The sequence below is a fragment of the Siphateles boraxobius genome, unplaced genomic scaffold, assembly GCF_051911475.1.
Source record: "Siphateles boraxobius isolate OS27281-9 unplaced genomic scaffold, OSU_SipBor_1 11, whole genome shotgun sequence".
NCBI classification, from domain to species: Eukaryota; Metazoa; Chordata; class Actinopteri; order Cypriniformes; family Leuciscidae; genus Siphateles; species Siphateles boraxobius.
The window spans coordinates 3,934,101-3,953,155 of NW_027508711.1; positions in this window are offsets into that span (position 1 = coordinate 3,934,101).

Sequence of the window (19,055 nt, forward strand, 5' to 3'; positions counted from 1 at the left end):
CTAACTATTAATAAGCAGTAATCAGGGGGTTATTAGGCAAAAGTTATAGTTAATAGTTTAGTAAGAATTGGACGATAATCTAAAGTGTGACTGAATTTTTTTTATTTTTATAATGAAGTCTCTTATGCTCATCGATGCTGCATTTATTTGTTTAAAAACAGTAATACTGTAAAATATTATGACCGTTTAATTTAACTGTTTTCTATTTGAATATTTTTTAGAATGTAATTTATTCCTGTGATCAAAAGCTGAATTTTCAGCCTCATTCCTCCAGTATTCAGTGGCACATGATCCTTCAGAAATCATTCTAATATGCTGATTTGCTGGTCTAGAAACATTTCTGATTATTATCAATGCTGAAATGTTTTGTTGGTGTAAAGTGCGGTTCATTATAGGCCCCTCACGCCGCCAGCAGAGTGAATTTTTCACCTCGTGCAGACTGCTTTTTAAACTACATTTGGACTCGTGCCGACAATTACCTCCTCAAAGTCTCTAAAGTACCAAAGCTCTGCCTAATTAGTATGCATTATCAATTAACAGCCTTAATAGGCGGCAGATTGATCACATCCCCCTGTTTCAGGGGCCGAACAGAGGCGAAAGCTGGAATGAAAATTTCCTCAACCGCTCTCACTCACGAACAGCAACAAAACATCCATGATATAAAACAACTCAACTGCTGCTGTAAACACGACTACAACACCCAGTCAGGAACCAGTTATTTTAGTTTTTATTTAGTTTTATTAATATTTTGAATTAGCATTTCATTTTTTATTTTTCTTTACAATTTTCATGTTAATTTTAATTTAATTTCTAGTATTTTCTTTATGTGCTTTTGTCATTTTAATCATTTTTAAATTAGTTTAATTCATTTTTATTTCAGTTTTAGTTAGTTTTTATTTATTTAAAGTTAATAATGTTAGTGCTTCAGCTTAAACCGATTTCAATTTATTGCCAAGGCAACATTTCTGAATTTTCATTTAATTTAAGTTTTTCAACTAATATTTATATTTTAGTTTATTTCAGCTTTATTTCAATGAACAAAAATGTTTTTATTCGTTTTAGATTTAGCTTCAGTTAACGATAATTACCCTTTCAGGAAATAAAACAGTAGGTCTACTACTAAAAGTATTATTATTATAATTATTATTACATATACATTTATTCATTATCTAAAGTGACATTCAATTAATAATTATAATAATAATAATAATAATTACTGCTGTCAAATTGATTAATCAAGATTAATCGCATCTAACAAAAGTTTTTGTTTACATAAAATACGTTTATATTTATTATTATATTTATATATAATATATCCATATGACTGTGTATGTGTATATATATATATATATATATGCATGTATATGTATACAAAGACACACACACACACATATGATATACTGTATATATATATATATATACACATACACACACACACACACACACACACACACACACACACACACACACACACACACACACACACACACACACACACACACACACACACACACACACACACACACATATATATTATGTAAAGAAAAACCTTTATGTTTGAAGTGATTAATTGCGATTAATCTATTTGACAGCACTTATAGTAATAATAAACCTTTGCTGAAAAAAAAACAGCTTAAACCATCCTAAAGTGGTTTGCTGGTTTAGCTGGTCTTCCAATCTGGCCAAGCTGGTTTTGCTGGTCTGCCAGATGGTGTTTCTGCCTGACCAGCTGAGAAGTGCTCAAAACCTCTCTTAAACCATCCAAACAGACCAGCATAACCAGTGAACACTGCAATACCAGCAAACCAATGAATGAATGAATGAATGCGGTCTCAAATACTTCAATGAGAGCGGTATTAAACGCACACTCAACTAAAATCACGTTTGATCCAAATGCGGCCATTCATCAGCCAAATGAGACTCATGTTTCCAGCATACATTCATTTTCAAGACATTGTTTAATTGCGCTGTTTTACATAAAAGTCGCTGAGTGGATGAAGAGTGTGATTTTCACTTACTCTCACCAAACTGTGTCCTCGTTCATCACTCGCACTCATCAGAACTCTCATGGAGAGCCGTTTCCATTCGAAGAAACAACAAAATGGAGTTGCTGATACCGTGTGGTGTTGGTGAAGATTGATTGACTTATGCATTGATGGAAACCATTCAGGGAAGATCTGGAAGCAAAAGACAATAGAAATGTGACATTAAACATCCTGAAATTAAGCAAGTTTGCAGGAATACAAGAACTGGCTCTTTACTCATTCTCTTCTGAATATCACAGAAAAATTACACTGTTACAAAACATACATGTTGCAGCATTACGTAAATGAGCCTACTATACAGAAAATATTCTTTTATAGATAGATTCATATTCTGCGAAATGTAAAGCCAGTATATGCATGCATTTTAGCTGCAGGTACCAATCATGACCAAGTCTTCATTACCTACTTATATTTGATTAATTTTAGACTTATTTTTCATCTACACTCTGTGGCCTACATTATGATACATAATATGCAGGTCAATATTGCGAGTTACTGAGATTGCCACTGGCCATTAAATTAAAGTTTGACAAATGACGCTCTTACTGCACAAATTTTCAGCAAAACAACTTTGGTCACCAGTTCGATCATGTTTGGAATGGAGATTTTAAGCTCCTTTTTTTATCATATCAAACGTCCTTATTTGTCATCGACCCATATACAAAACAAAATTTTACAATAATATTTACAACCATTTGTTTTCTAAAGAGGTTTAAAGGCTGTTTGACGGTGCTGAAATGTAGGTCTACCTCCACCACCCTGTTTGAGCTTACAAAGTTTTAATCTGTATAAATGAATGCATTAAATTGTTTGCTTATTTGAATAAACACCGATACAAATCATTAGATGAATTACTTGGCCTGCTGATTACAACTTATGCATCAAAATGCACTTAATTTTCATTAGGAGGTATAAAATTAGATGATTATTATATTAATTAAGATGATTACAAACAATTATCCTTCCCGAGCACCCGCGGTCCTGCAAACTAGGTCAGTGTGATGATGTATTATTCCTGCACTGATCCATTTCTCCTGGCCTTCTTTCAGCACGGAAGGCTGGGAAGGGAGAATAAAACGCTGGTCAGAAATTTCTTTGTTTCAGCAGTCGTAGGGCCAATGGTGTTGGGTTGTTTTCAGACGCAAGAACAGGGTGCTGAATCCATTACGTGGCTATAGGGGCGCAGACACGCGTCTGATGTCCGAGTAGTTCACGGCGCGTAATACACTGGGCAGAATGTGCTGAGAATTCGGGGAAACTGTGGAATTGAAGAGTCACAAATAATAAGCGTCAACGGGACAGTGACCGGAGAGAATGGCCTTCCTTTTTACGTCTGTCTGAGAGCGAGCAATCTAGCTCCAGAGAAAACAACAGCACCATATAGGACTCACTCGCCATGACTTAAATGACAAAAGAGCATGCAAATTAGGTTAGGATGAAGATCAAATGCATAAACTTACCTCATCTAAGTCAGATGCCTTGTGCAGAGAATCAACTGCAAACTGCAGGATGTAAGGTAAAAGACAGCAAACATTTATAGGCCTGTGTTTATAGTGTGTGAAATGATTTGAGGAAAAAGAGAAAGTCACCCTGTTTCTGCCAAAATACCAGTTACTGTCATTGTTATACTGTAAGAAGTTTTCCTTTCGTTTAATTTCCTTCTTTTATCTTAATTCTCGTCAGTAAAATACTTTGTATAGGCAATTTTCATTTGTTTGCTAACTAAAAAGCAACATGTCCTATATTCAACCAATGAACTGAAATCATTACTGCAGGCTGTTTAGAAAATTATGTTAAGTTGTTTTAAATTTTAAAGTGTATATGAGTCTTAAGGTAAAAAGAAAAACAGTGCAATATTTTCATTGAAAAGAAAGCATATCCAAATAAGCAAAGATAATAATCTTGATCTTTTAAGACACAACCATTAATTACAGTATAACAATACAAAACTATTTTTTCATAAAAAATTGCATTTTTAGTATGACTCCACAACAAATAACTAATAGTCATAGCAAAATCAACTACAATGACAAATAGAGTCAGAAAAAAAGCTAAATAATTATCCTGTAACAATAATATTTTGTGCTGCAATGCATGCTGGGAGCTCACAAACCTTTGGAAAAAAACAGCAACATTGATCATTTTGAAAGTATTCTGAAAATTAACTCATTTAGTCAAGAAGGAACAACATTTGGTGGACTATTTTGTGATTCTAAAATGTGTTTTTACATAAAAAGTCATTCATATTTATTTGGCCTATCTGTGACTTTACAATGCTGGTATTTATGCAATGGATAAAATGCAATTGGTTATTTATTTATTTATTTATGTTTTACAGTGAAGTCACAACCGTTGCATTTTAGTATAGTATTTTGGCAAAGACTTAGCTTAAGGGTAAATTTTAAATAGGGTCAGAATTTGACAAGCCATCTCTGATGTTTCCTAAAGCAGGACCACAAAACCCACTGCAAACCCCACACCTATGCGCGCGCTCGAGCCTGTAGCTGCATTGCAAGCCTGTTCTCGGCACGCTGATGTATATTTCATTGTCCACGGCTTAATTTTGATTTATCGTCCGTCCATAAATTAGAAAAATATGTTTTAGAATTCCATCTTGCGGAAAAGCTGCGCGTGATGCCGGGGGATTGGACGATATTTAAGATGTCAGAGATACATATTGGATTAGCGCGCTTTGTTCGCGCGCCATAGCAGGTGTTTAATCACGGTTGATGCGCGCGCTGAAATACGTTAGGACAGAAACGGGAGCCGTGTTCCCCGGGACTGCGATAAATCACAGCCGAAAGCAACTAACAATCCCCCTCCCCACCCACCCACACACACACACACACACACTTCCAAAAAGTATAAAGCCAATCCTAAAGGCGCGCGTGCACGCCACTGAGGGCAGCAGTCAAATAAACGCATTTAATCTCGAACTGCTAATCGGTCATTAAAGCGTTTAAACTTTTCTTGCGCCGTGTCCATTTTCTACCTTAAAACCGAGCGAGTGCGAGTTAGTCAGTAGCCTACTTCTGAGAGGGTCCACTTTTTCTGAAAATTTCTGTCAGTATTTCTCTTTTGATATTCGTCTCGTACAACCGTGTTTGGCACCCTCAGCATCCAAACGTTAACTAAAATAGGCCTCTACTTTTGTAAATGTTGCGATTACTGGAATGTTTGCATGTCAGCCTATGGACTTACTCTATGATAATTGCACTAAATCTAATTGGATGTAAATATTCATTTAGCCATACTTAGGTCTACTGTTAAGCCTAGAACTATTTATGAAATATTTTCACAAATATACAGGAGGCTACTACAAGAAAACAACAATATGGAAACAACTATTGATTAAGGTACACAAAAGATATGATTTTCACTGTAGGCTACAACCCAACATTTCTATGCACAGTTGTAATTGCTGCCTTACCAAACTGAAGTTTGATTATTACCTTAAATGAGTAAGTCAAACTAAAGTTAGAACCTGCAGTTCATTACACTTTTTGTGACCATTTTGAATATAATTGTGATGAGGAATTCAAGTTGATATTCTGAAAAATCATATATTCAGGTAGAAAATGAGATAACTGTGACAATTTAAAAAGTTAAATGGATTGAAACAAGGATTATAACAATGAAAACATTGCATGACATTAGTGTGTGTGTGTGTGTGTGTGTGTGTGTGTGTGTGTGTGAGAGAGAGAGAGAGAGAGAGAGAGAGAGAGAGAGAGAGAGAGAGAGAGAGGACAACGTTTAGAAGAGCAAACATTTTCAAGGTCATCCGGTGAACTGGAACGAGCTCAGAGAGATGCATGGCGAAAACGGCGCGTTTTGACACGAGCGCGAGGTTTGATTAAAAGGTAAAGTAATGGGTTTAAACACACGCCACGCGCGTGGCGCGCCAGACTCTGTTGGCTTTTCGCAAATTACTTAACGGTGCAGTGATGGAAATAAGATTGTAATGTTTGGTAATGGAAAAGAAAGCCCCATATTCTTTTTCTGGCCTTCTTGTTTTCTGACATACACAAAATAAATTACCCAGGCTAATAGGCATGACGCGTGGAATTTTTTTCCCGCACCTTCTGAGGGAATTCAAACGTGTTCCTAGCGGTTTCATTTTACATTCGTTATCTCACGCAATATTGGTTGGAATGATGAAACATCAAACACCTAATGTAACATTAACAGTACTGACTGCTGAGACAAATAGCTCACACACATAAAAAAACCCCAAAAGTAACTCAACCTTGAACATAGTGGCTCTGCTGCCTGCGCGCGTCTGGCCTTAAATATGCCTAATGGTGAAAACCGGGGCAAGAAAACAGCCATCACAAACTGAAACAAATGGGGTTTTGCAAAACACAAACAAAGATGATTTAAAGTGCTACACAAATACATGCAAAAGTTAATACAACCCACAACTATGCATCTGTGCGCATAAGGCGTCATGCAAACCCGCAAAACCGCACACAATAAACCCGCCAAGCAAAAGATGCAAACGCATGACTTTGCATGCATTTTGGCTAATTATTAGGCAAAAACCTGTAGGGTAATGGGAGAAGATGCCCTCCTTCAGAACAATGTGCATTTCCTTTTAAATTGTTAAATATTTAGATATAGCTAAGTTTAGCATGTGCAAGATTATTATGCATCAGCCAATGTGTTAGTATAGGAAATAAATAGAAACGTTTGCTACATTAGTCGATATAGAACAAAATGTAAAATTATTCAAAGAGGCCATTATGAGGCCATATGATAGACAAAGCAGAATCCCAGTAAAAGAGATTTATCTAAAAGGTAAAATTATTATGCAACTTACATAGCATATGAATATTTACATATTTATTTGCCCATATTTTAATTGAAGATATGCCACTATGAATGCAAACTGAATAATTTCACTCAACTAACTCATAGGTTTTAATGCAAGCGAAGATGTCTGACATTTACATTTAATTCATGGAATACTGAATAATAACCCCATCAATTAAAATAATGATTAAAAATGATTAAAGTGATGATAAATAATCACACTAGAAACAACATGCCACTTGAGGCTTTCACTTGAAGAGGGGAGATCTACCCAGGGTCTAATTTTATCTTTTTAAAGTAAAATAAAAACTATAACTTTTACTCCTCAAATCCAAAAACATTCATGTGTCCACAAATCCCTCATTAACAAAATAGACACAAAAAACTTTGATATTCAACATAATACATAGAGCTCTATTTTCCAGAGACACAAAATTAGATAAATTAACCTCAAAACTGTTTCGGCTGACTATGACAAATGCTGATGTTCATATAAAATGACAAAATTAAAATTAGTTTAGCCATTTATCAAAAGTGCTGAGATGAAATTTGGTGTCTTCTATGGTCAGGAGACAAAAAAATTAAGGTGGCTTACCCTATGTAGCACAGGAGACCGGGGCTAGTTGTCACAATTTCTACTCCAGTGAAAATGTATCAGAGTGGGTTTATTTTTTATGTCAGTTTATGTATAGACATTACATACCTTAAAGCCGTCTAAACGTTTCCACCACTGTTGCCCTGGAAGAAAGATAGTTCATTAAACACATGCCCACCAATAAGAGTGCATGCTGTCACATTATGAACCTATTGAAATAGCCATAGGCCTATAAAGTAAGTTATTGCCAACAGATAGGCTGTTGCAATTATTAAATGCATTATAAAATGCATATAATCACAACATTTAGAACTTGTTTTGAAAACATAGTTCAACCTTCATTATAGATAGCCTATGTTTTATGTTGGTTTATAGTGGTTATTTATTTATTTATCAACATAGATAAAAAGTCAGTATATTATAATGAAGTAATACAATCTATCTATCTATCTATCTATCTATCTATCTATCTATCTATCTATCTATCTATCTATCTATCTATCTATCTATCTATCTATCTATCTATCTATCTATTCATATCTATCCATCCATCCATCTAGGCTAAATTATAAAAATATGATGGTGTAGGGAATTGTAGAGGATACCATGCACAAAAATGATCCAGATTTAAGACTCACTTGACTGGACTTTTGATGTAAAACCTTATCTATTGATCTGTTTTACTAGGTCATCACCACACTGACCGGTTAATACTCATCAAGTGCTTCTGCGCAGCTTTAGAGGTGCTGGCGAGCTTCAGAAGGTGATAGCGCCATTAAACAGCGATCAGAATATAGCAATTAAGCTGACATTACACTCGCCCGGCGCTGTCCATAGGTGTCCACCGTTTATCCGGGAACCACCTCCTCTTAATTGCCTCCTAATTCCGTGTGTCAGATCCGTGTTTCCCTGCTGTCCCGCACGCTGGTCGTGTCGGTGTCTTTACCGTTCTTAACTCCGAGGCGTTACTCAAGTCAATGACACAAGGCAAATTGCGTTTAATAAATGAGCTTAATGGATCACGCGATTGGATTGTGAGCGCAATGCTTCCTCTGGTTAAGCAAAACATTTATATCCAAATCTAAGTGTTTTTTAAACCGTGCAGACGGGCTGTGTCTCTCACCTACGATTTAAACTCATTATAAAACAGGTGAGACAAATTCAAGAGCATGAAAAGTGATTTAGGATAATCAGGGGCACGACAGTGTCAGTTTAAGCTTGCTTCAGTCAAAGCGACTCCATTTAATCATAGATGACATTAAAGTACTGAGATATGCAATACTTAGCAAAGTATGATGACACTTGTCCAATGTGGCATATGGCAGTCACCGTCAAACGTCCTGGTGCGACCACGTGGATATTCTCTAATCTTGCACGCTCACCTAATCGAGAATGCAAGTAAAATGTCAAAGAGATGATGACACCCTCTCCCTCTCTTTTATGGCCACGGTATGTTTGGGTGCGCAAAACAATCTCATCGGACATTATTGATGTTACAGATGTTGTAGTAATCAAATTATCGGTCTGTGAAGGGCCCCCCTCAGTCACCAGCGCGCGCGGTGATGAATTACGGTAAAGGTCATCACGCGGCTCCGTTTTATTGGAAGTTTATATTGTAACGCTTGGATGAGTGTCTGTAGGGACACTGTGTGTATGGGAGGGGTTATGTTAGAAGTTTGAGAATATTATCTGCTTGCAAACATAATATCTGGGCATGTTCATGTTCAAAGATAATCATAGCCCACAAAGTTCATTATGCTGTCACATTAGCTACTACTTGTAAACGTATCTATTTGTGAAATGCGCTTGTCACTCAACACAACCAATTTTTGAATATAATTCAGATACAATACGTTGTTTTCTAAGGTAGCATCCTTCACAGACACTAAATGGACGATTGCATTTCAGTTCACAGCGAACGAAATAATGCATTGTGGGAAAAAAACAAGTCAATGTAATTCAATTCATACCAGAAAGAGACAATTTTCTCCATTACATCTAACAAGAAGGCTACAAATCAGCATGTTCAAAACAAGTAGGCCTAAGTGCTACATAAACATGCTGGCAAGCTATTTTTATTCCTGCAATCACCTCAATTTCCCACTACAATAGGCTACACGTAGCCTATTGTCCCGTGGACAAATCCCACATTCAAATGCTCATTAAATTATAGGCTTAATGGAATGTTACCAAATAACTCATCTATTGAATCCCGACAAAATCTCTCTCAGCAGGACACCTATAGTCCCTAAAGGGGAATCAACACCTATATCCGGGCCTTTATTGGATTATCACGGATTACACCACATTAGGGTCCCACGTGGCCCCACACTGAAGGCCCGGTGCCTCATCCATTGTGCGGGATCAGTCTCTCGCGCTGACACTCGGGGGTTATTTGTTGTCACCCTGAGCACATTAATCCCGCCACAATTAGGTGTCAGCTCGCGGCGTTCTCTGTTTGATGATAGCCTTGGGCGGCTGCAGCGCTCGAGCCCTAATCAGCAGAGTAAACTCGCGCTATATTTCAATTTGGGGAGGCGCTCTTCCGCGCGGAGGGCCCCAGCACAGCAATAAATAAAGCGCCTATTTACGCCACCATCACACAGAGACATCCAAATGCACTTACCACCGGCCCTCTCATCATGGCCCGCATTCAACAACAGCCATAAATCAGAGCTTTTCAAACGCAATGATTAGTGAAGCCATTTGCACACACACACACACGCACACACACACACACACACACACACACACACACACACACACACACACACACACACACACACACACACACACACACACACACACACACACACACATAGCGCACTCAAAAAACTGAACATACACTTCATACTACTCTTGCACATCGTTTTCCATTTGTCTGTGCCAAAAAAGTAAGATTATTCTTCTGATCGAAGAATAATCTATCTTCGAAAGATATTTCAAAATATCTCATTCCAAAATCTCCTCAGATTTTACTTTTGACTATAATATTACTTGATTATAATATACTGATTTATATCTATCCATCCATCCATCCATCCATCCATCCATCCATCCATTCATCCATTCAAGTTTGAATTTCAAATTTTATCTGTTGCTAATTTCATAGTGACACTATTCGCCATGGAATAAAGTCAGATGTTTTAATGCTACAACAATGCTAAACAATAAGAATACATACAATTTATTTTTATAAGTGAACAAATGTGACACAAACGTGTTGGCCAACAAAACACATTCTAGCAATCAATTTAAACACCCCCAACTTCTAATTTGACCATGAGGAGTCACATGGGGTGATTTCCCCTCTTCACACGGATTACAAAAATCTGTTATTATGGCTAATCTGGCATTAGACATTCAGCACGAGGTGGGCCGAAAAGCCCAAAACAGCGCTATTGAGATGTTAAACAGTGCGTTGTGTCTCTTGTTAGAGTGTTAATTGGGTAAGTGTAGTCCATTTGTGTAATCCCTCAGTTTCTCCTGATCTCTCATTGCTTTACTGCTCTAAACAGGAGAAGATCTGCGTCAAGTGGCACCCGTAATCTCTATTCAAATATCTCCATATGACAACTGCCTGCAATTAGAGCGCCATCACTCTCTATTTGAGTCCTTCATCCGGATCCGTCAAGGGACCGCGGGGGGCCAAACAAAGGAAACGCTTTATAGGGTTTGATTTTCCATGAGCTGCCTCTCAGTGTAATTCTCACGCAGGATCTAGAGGAGGATTAGGCCTCTGTTTCAAAACCTAGCAAACTGGCTTCTTAGGGCTGTGCTCAGATCATGTCAAGTATTTGACTTATACAAACTTATATTTTAATGAAAGCTACAATTTCTTTCACTTGACCATTGTAAAAAGAACCAAAATGGCAGTGGCTCAAAGAGTTGAAGGTAGCTACCTCCACACATTTTACTTTTTTTATCGTAGTTAACATGCGTATGGTGCACTTTCTATGTTTTAAACATTTCACAAATGTATATACTGATGTCACCAACAACCGATCTGCATCCATTTTAGCATTATGAGCAATACATACAAGAAATTAATAATTTCTGAGTTCTAGGATGTGAACAGCTATCCACACTCTTAAAAATAAAGGTTCCTTTTTGGCATCATTCGTTCCATGAAGAACCTTTAACATCCATGGAAAGGTTCATTAGTTAATGTATTAACTAACATGAACTAATAATGAGCAATACATTTGTTACAGTATTTATTAATCCTTTTTAATGTTAGTTAATAAAAATACAGCTGTTCATTGTTTGTTCATGTTAATTCACGGTGCATTAACTGATGTTAAAAAATAAAACCTTTGATTTTAATAACGTATTAGTAAATGTTGACATTTATTTTAACTAAGATTAATTAATGCTGAAGAATTATTGTTCATCCTTAGTTCATGGTCACTAAAGTAGTTAACTAAAGACCTTATTGTAAAGTGTTACTAGATCTTCAATGGCATTTCTGCAAAAAAACTCCTTTTGGATCCTTTACTTTTAAGAGTGCAAACTCAAATAAAGTATAAAATCTATAAAACTCTATATAGACGAACCACACTGAAGAGTCGACTCACAATTAAGTTTAATACAGTCTGTTGTCAGAATGTTGCTAAGTCAACAAAGCAATACTCTAATAAGCAAAAAAACAAACAAAAAATAAACGTTGTATAAAGTCAATGATTAATCAAACCATAAGTCACATTTATGATTAGATAAGATTAGAAATACAAGTATAATTTTAAATCATAATTTCTGACATTGCCTGCCATGTTTAACATAATAAAAAAAATGAGTAGGCTATGAAACATTTTTATAGAGGGATTTCCTTCTCTATAAAGATAAACATGATTTAACATGTATAATGTATAGTTTAAAGTATAGTGTCAAAAGACACTATCTTAGAACACCTTTTGATGCCTTAAAATCCTCCCTGTGTAGTCAACTCACTTGCTTTTAGAACAGAGCCTAAATCTAGGATAATCCGAGGAATATGCACGGGTGAAAAAAATGTCCCCTCTCTTAACAAAAGTGGCCAGAGCAGCCAATTGAGAAATGAGATGCGCATTTAAAAATCGGAGGCTGGCCGCGGAGGGGTACCTGCTCGCTTGAGCCCCACGGGTTAATTAATTGAGGTTGAATGCACATGGGCGAGGAGTGCAACCGCGCGCCTGGTGACACTCCGCATCTGTGCGGCCAAGTTGCGCGTGCGTTTTGTCTTTTCTCCTCGCTGAAAGTCCATTGAGAAGCGGCGCGCAGGGGAGGATTCTTAAATGGTAAATTAGCATTCTGATGAGAGCGTGCAGGGCCCCTGAGAGAGTCAGGAAAAAGAGAGGGTGGCATTAATGACACCGCGCGCACTCCAGTGACATAATTTTTCACCGTAACCGAGCCCCTTCTCTCTTTCTCATCCCATCATCCCCGCACGGTGCTAAAAAGACCCCGCTATAGACCCTCCGTCCCCAGGGAATATGTGCTGTCGATGCCTCGGGCCCCCGAAGAGTCTCAATACAAATAGCCAATTTGTAATACATATTGTGAGGAGGAGGCCGGTCTGGTTTTGTAAAGCGGGCCGGCAGCAGGATCTCATTTCCAACACCTCTCTCATGCTGTTCACCGAGATTCACCTATCAATGGCGGCCGCTACTCGCACCTGCTCGCGAATTTGGGTTTTAATTCGTTTTTCTTGTGAGTAGGAAGGGAAATGACTGGACTTTTAAGAGACCAATCAGACATGCGCCGGTTATAGAGGCCTACACACACACTAATTTTGGGAAAATATAAAAATGTTCTTCTTCACAAAATAAAAGATTCAAAACATTGATTTCCACCATCAAATGCTGAAAATGGGGGAAGCAATGTGTGTTTTATTGCAAGGGCCCTATTATGAGCTTAATATCAAATGCATTTACGTGTTAGGGCATTTTTTGCAATTTATTAGTGTGAGAGAGATGCATTTTGGAAGCATTACGCAGGCCACATCTTTCCATTTTAAACATCTCATAAGTCAGGCTTTTACACAGAGCCTCTTGATTTACAGGTTGATGGGACATTCTGATTGTTTGTAAAAGAAATTCATTTAAAAAGCCAAACCGCGGACAAAACCTAAATGGGCATTTCCATGCCTTCCGCAAGAGTGCTTTCTCTCTAAGAGAAGTATGGTAGTGGATTTAAAGAGGATGAGATGGGAAGAGGAAAGCTCTCGCTGATAAGAGGGTGGTGGCGGCGCGAGTCTTTATTAGCGTTAGCGTGGAGAGCTGCATGCTGGTTAATGAGGAGTACTCAGGGTCTTTGTGAAGCTTTTGTGTCTCTAATGCTACTCCGCTTTGTCTGGAGGTGGATTTAGCCAGACCTTTATAGAGTAAAATTACAGCTGAATAGACCAGTCAAACCATGGGGCCCGGCCTCCTCTGTCAAGAACTCATTCATTTATATTAACTGACTCTGAGCACTAGATTTGTGCATGCAAGTAGCTGAAGACCCCAAATCACCATTATTCTATGCAAAAAGTCAAATAAATATATAAAGGTAAAACATATGCAAATATATATATTTGCAGAAATATATGCAAAACGTCAAATATATTTGTAAGAAATATAGGTAACACTTTACAATAAGCATAATTTGTTAACATTAGTTAATGTATTAACTAACAATGAGCAATACATTTGTTACAATATTAGTTAATCGTTGTTAATGTTAGTTAATACAAATACAGCAGTTAATTGTTTGTTCATGTTAGTTCACAGTACATTAACTATAATGTTAACAAATACAACCTTTGGTTTTATTAATGTATTAGTAAATGTTGACATGAATATTAACTAAGATTAATACGTGCTGTAGAAGTATTCATCCTTAGTTCATGTTAAGTAGTTATCCAATTTTAACTAATGTAAAGTGTTTCCGAAATATATATACTCTTCTGCACGTTAAGGCAAACTGAAATATACAAGTATATATATATATATATATATATATATATATATATATATATATATATATATATATATACACACAGAAAAAAATATACTAGATTGAGAGATAGATAGATAGATAGATAGATAGATGGATAGATAGATAGATCCTACATTGCATATATGGCAATATAAAGCGTAAATTGTCAACATATTAACAAACCCAAACTAAATATGCAGCATTGGTGATGAATTGTTTTTCTATTCCCAATTTTTCTGCGAGACATGTTAATGCACTGAGTGTTTTTTTATGGCCAATTCAGGCACTTGAGGGCTTTCACAGAGCAATCGGGGCTAATTAAGACACTATAGCCTTCACACTGAGCAACTCCAATTACATCCACAGCTTTTACATAAACACACAATCAAAGGCCAAAAATTTGTATGTGCGCATTTTGCGCTCCAGAATTCAGGAAACACCTGCAAAACAGGGTACTTAAACCTTCATGTGGAGACACAATGAAAGGGACGTCGACTTTCAATGAGAGTTTAATATGAAATGAAAACACCCTCTTTTATGACAACACATTAAATAAAACCCATTATCAGCCAATTACACAAACTCCGTCCTTTACAGAGCAGCTCAGAGCTGAATCAGGCTGTCGGTAGACAAGCACATGAATGATGATCATGATTTTGTTTAGCTAAAAATTATTAGATTTCATTAAACATTCATAATGTGCCATAACAGCTTTTTTATTGTATACTAAATCTGATGTGATGACATACATAATCGCGGTCAGATCACTAATCTGTTGGAGTTATCGCCTGCGTTTATTTACTATTTTTCCTTTGGCTAAACTACATATTAACATTTAGTGGTGTTTACCTATTTGCTAGGGTGTTGTGAATGGTTGCCAGGGTGTTGCTAGGAGGTTGCTTGCTAAAATACACATAAAGGGATAATCCACCCAAAAAAATCCGGTAATCATTTATTCCCGCTCATTCCAAACCTGTATGACTTATGTTCTGTGAAACATGCGAAAAGATATTTTGAAATACAATGAAAGTCTGCATTCTTCAAGATAACTTCTTTTGTGTTTCGCAGAAGAGTCGAACAGGCTTGAAAAGACCTGAGGTGAGTAAATGATGACAGAACTATCATTTTTGGGTGAATTATGCCTTTAATACAATGGCAATCACTCTACAGTGTACAATGACACAAATGAGGCAATTTTCCAGTAAACAGATCTTAAATGACTAGGCCACACCACCACATATACTTTAACTAACCTCTAACCCTGACCAAAACTCACAAACTGGCTTAAATACTAAGACTGAGTTTAAAGCCTTTAACTTTCCATCAAGGAATGGTAAGATACAGTATAACTATTACTGATACAAATTCCCACAACCACATCAACTATAGGAAGTTCAAAAATAAATAAAAAATGTTTATTATTAGTTTATAATATTATAATCAAATAAAATATTATTTTATCATATTATTTATATATAAATACAATCATTAGTTTATAGAGCTAGTCACATGACATAATTCAGTCTGTAGTTAAGGTTAGGTTAAACATACTGGACGTAAATATGCAAAAAATACTTGAAAGTGCAAACCGATCACCAGAGGAAACTCTTCACTGTAGGATCAGCTTGAAACCAATGGGATACAGCTGGGATTTTCAGAAAACCTGTTTGGAAACAGTCGTTAGTTTTGTAATTTCATTCAGTGAAAACGGTGGTTGAAAGATGACATACTTCAGCAGTGAATTAGCAAATTAACATGACAGAAGACATAATAAAGGGTTAGTAAATGTGAAGAGGAAAGATTTGGCATCAGTGTGTGTGTGTGTCTCAGCTGAACCCTATGTGTCCCTGGTAAACCCTATGTTGCCACAAAAATGGCAATATCCCAAATCCTTGACTTTGTGGGGACATTTTTTGGTCCCCGAGAAAAACAGCTTATAAATCATAAGCCCATTTCACACAGAGCGTTGATCCCAGAAAATTGCCATAAAATTGCCAGAGTGCTTCCTGTGTGAACGCAAACATGTCCCGGGATTGAGTCCGGCGTCGATCCCGGGATGGGGACCTATAGTAACATTGTGCCACAGTCCCGGAATGCGCCCTGTGTGAACAAAAGGCAGGATCAATGCCGTAAAGGGCTGTGCCGTAGTGACGACGCTGAAGCGAAGATTGTTCGCCAGCTTAGGGAAATGGCACGTGATGCGTTAATTTATGATCAAATCAGAAATAAAAAATGCACAAGCGTGGTTTCTTGATAGAGAAATGGCAGATCAAACTGAAGACACTGCAGAGACATTACACGTCACAATGATGTCATGTGTCTTTACGGGATCTTTGTGTGAACGCACGCAAAGATTCTGAAAAAACACTGGCAGTGTGAATGAACCAAAATCAAACGATTCCGGGACACATTATCAGTGAATTTTCTGGAATCTCTGTGTGAAAGGGGCTACAGTAAGTTGTGTTTTTTGAAAATGTAAAAATGCAGAAAGTTTTCTGTGATTGGTTTAGGGGTAGGGTTAGTGTGAGAAAGAATAAACAGATTAAACAGTATAAAAGTCATTATGTCTATGGAAAGTCCTCATAAAACATGAAAACACAATGTGTGTGTCTGAGAAAAAACAGTAAAGATATTCATTTTTTCTTACGTTATTTCTCCACTAGCTTGTAATGAACACAGGCAGAAATTACAATTCTCTGTTTCATCTCACGAACAAATCATCTATATAAACGACGAAAAAGAGGAAAACAAGATGGAAGATGAGGAAGGGAGAAAGATCGAGAGAGAGGAGAAAAATCAGCTGAAAATAAGAAAAAATGAATCTGTCTTTCTCGTCTAATGAGCATCTGATTGAATACTTCAGAGGGAGAACATGCAGTCATTTAAGTTTAGCTCCTCAAAGACGACCAAAAAAATCTAATTACAATAAAACAGACATAACATAGCTGTGAAGCAGCCACTTACGGCTAATCATATCAATTACTGCGCCAGGGGCTCCTCAGAGACACAGAGTGATTGTTTGAAGAGAAAAATTGTATTTGGTGAGCCAGAGACATTCACCCACAGCAAACCATCCATTACTCTCCATTTACTTTCCTCTACGAAACTCCTAACCTGCACATACACAAACACACACACAAGAGTAATCACAGGGAGGAATGTATAGGTTTCTGCTGCAATTTATGCTGTCGAGCTGTTTAAATGTGTCGTAACTACGTAAATTGGATGTTAAATGAGATGAGAAACTTCATAGGAGATCAATGAAAACAAGACTGTTATTGTTGTCCGTTAAAGATGTTATAAAGCCGCAGGTGTTTAAATGTTTTCCATTAGGCTCACAAAGCTGTGGGAAACCTCACTATAAACTATACTTTACACAGCAATATCTACTCGAAACTGTTTTGTTCTCACTTTTAAGTTCCCTTTATGTATATAAAACGATATATATATACCGTACCGAGGTATGCAGCAAAGCATTTGTGAAGCCACAACACGCACAACCTTGAGGCGGATTGGGCTACAACAGCAGAAGACCCCACCGGGTACCACTCATCTCCACTACAAATAGGAAAAAGAGGCTACAATTTGCAAGAGCTCACCAAAATTGGACAGTTGAAGACTGGACAAATGTTGCCTGGTCTGATGAGTCTCGATTTCTGTTGAGACATTCAAATGGTAGAGTCAGAATTTGGCGTGAACAGAATGAGAACATGGATCCATCATGCCTTGTTACCACTGTGCAGGCTGGTGGTGCTGGTGTAATGGTGTAGAGGATCTTTTCTTGGCACACTTTAGGCCCCTTAGTGCCAATTGGGCATCGTTTAAATGCCACGGCCTACCTGAGCATTGTTTCTGACCATGTCCATCCCTTTATGGCCACCAATGCCACGTAGAATTAAGGCAGTTCTGAAAGCGAAAGGGGGTCAAACACAGTATTAGTATGATGTTCCTAATAATCCTTTAGGTGAGTGTATATATACACATTTAGATCCATTAGATTATTAAAGGTTTTTGAAAGAAGTCTCTTATGCTCACCACGGTTGCATGTATCTAATCACAAATACAGTAAAAATAGAAATATTGTGAAATATTATTACTTTAAAAAAAAAATGGTTTCGATGTGAATATATTTTAAAATGTAATTTATTACTGTTATTAAAGCTGAATTTTCAGCATCATTACTCCAGTCTTCAGTGTCACATGATCCTTCAGAAATCATTCTAACATGCTGATTTGCTGTGCAAGAAACATTTCTTATCATCAACACTTAATATTTTAGTTGAAAAAATTATACATTTTCTTTAATGGATAGTTCAGAAGAATAGCATTTGAAATAGAAATGTTTCGTAACATTATGTCTTTCCTGCCACCTGATTAATTTAATGAATTTTTGATAAATTAAAAATATTAATCTTTAAAAAAACAATTCCTTTTTCCTTACAATGCAACTGGAAAAAGTGAATTAATTCATGCATCAGCAGAGTTGCGGTAACACTTTACATTATGACATATACTTAATTATAATATAGTAACTGAGTCATTGCTGCTTTGAGGGATATTATTTACATGCAATTCGTTTACATTACTCAGTAATTCACTTGTATGCATACGCAATAATGCAAGTGTTTTTGCAAAGCCTTTCAAAG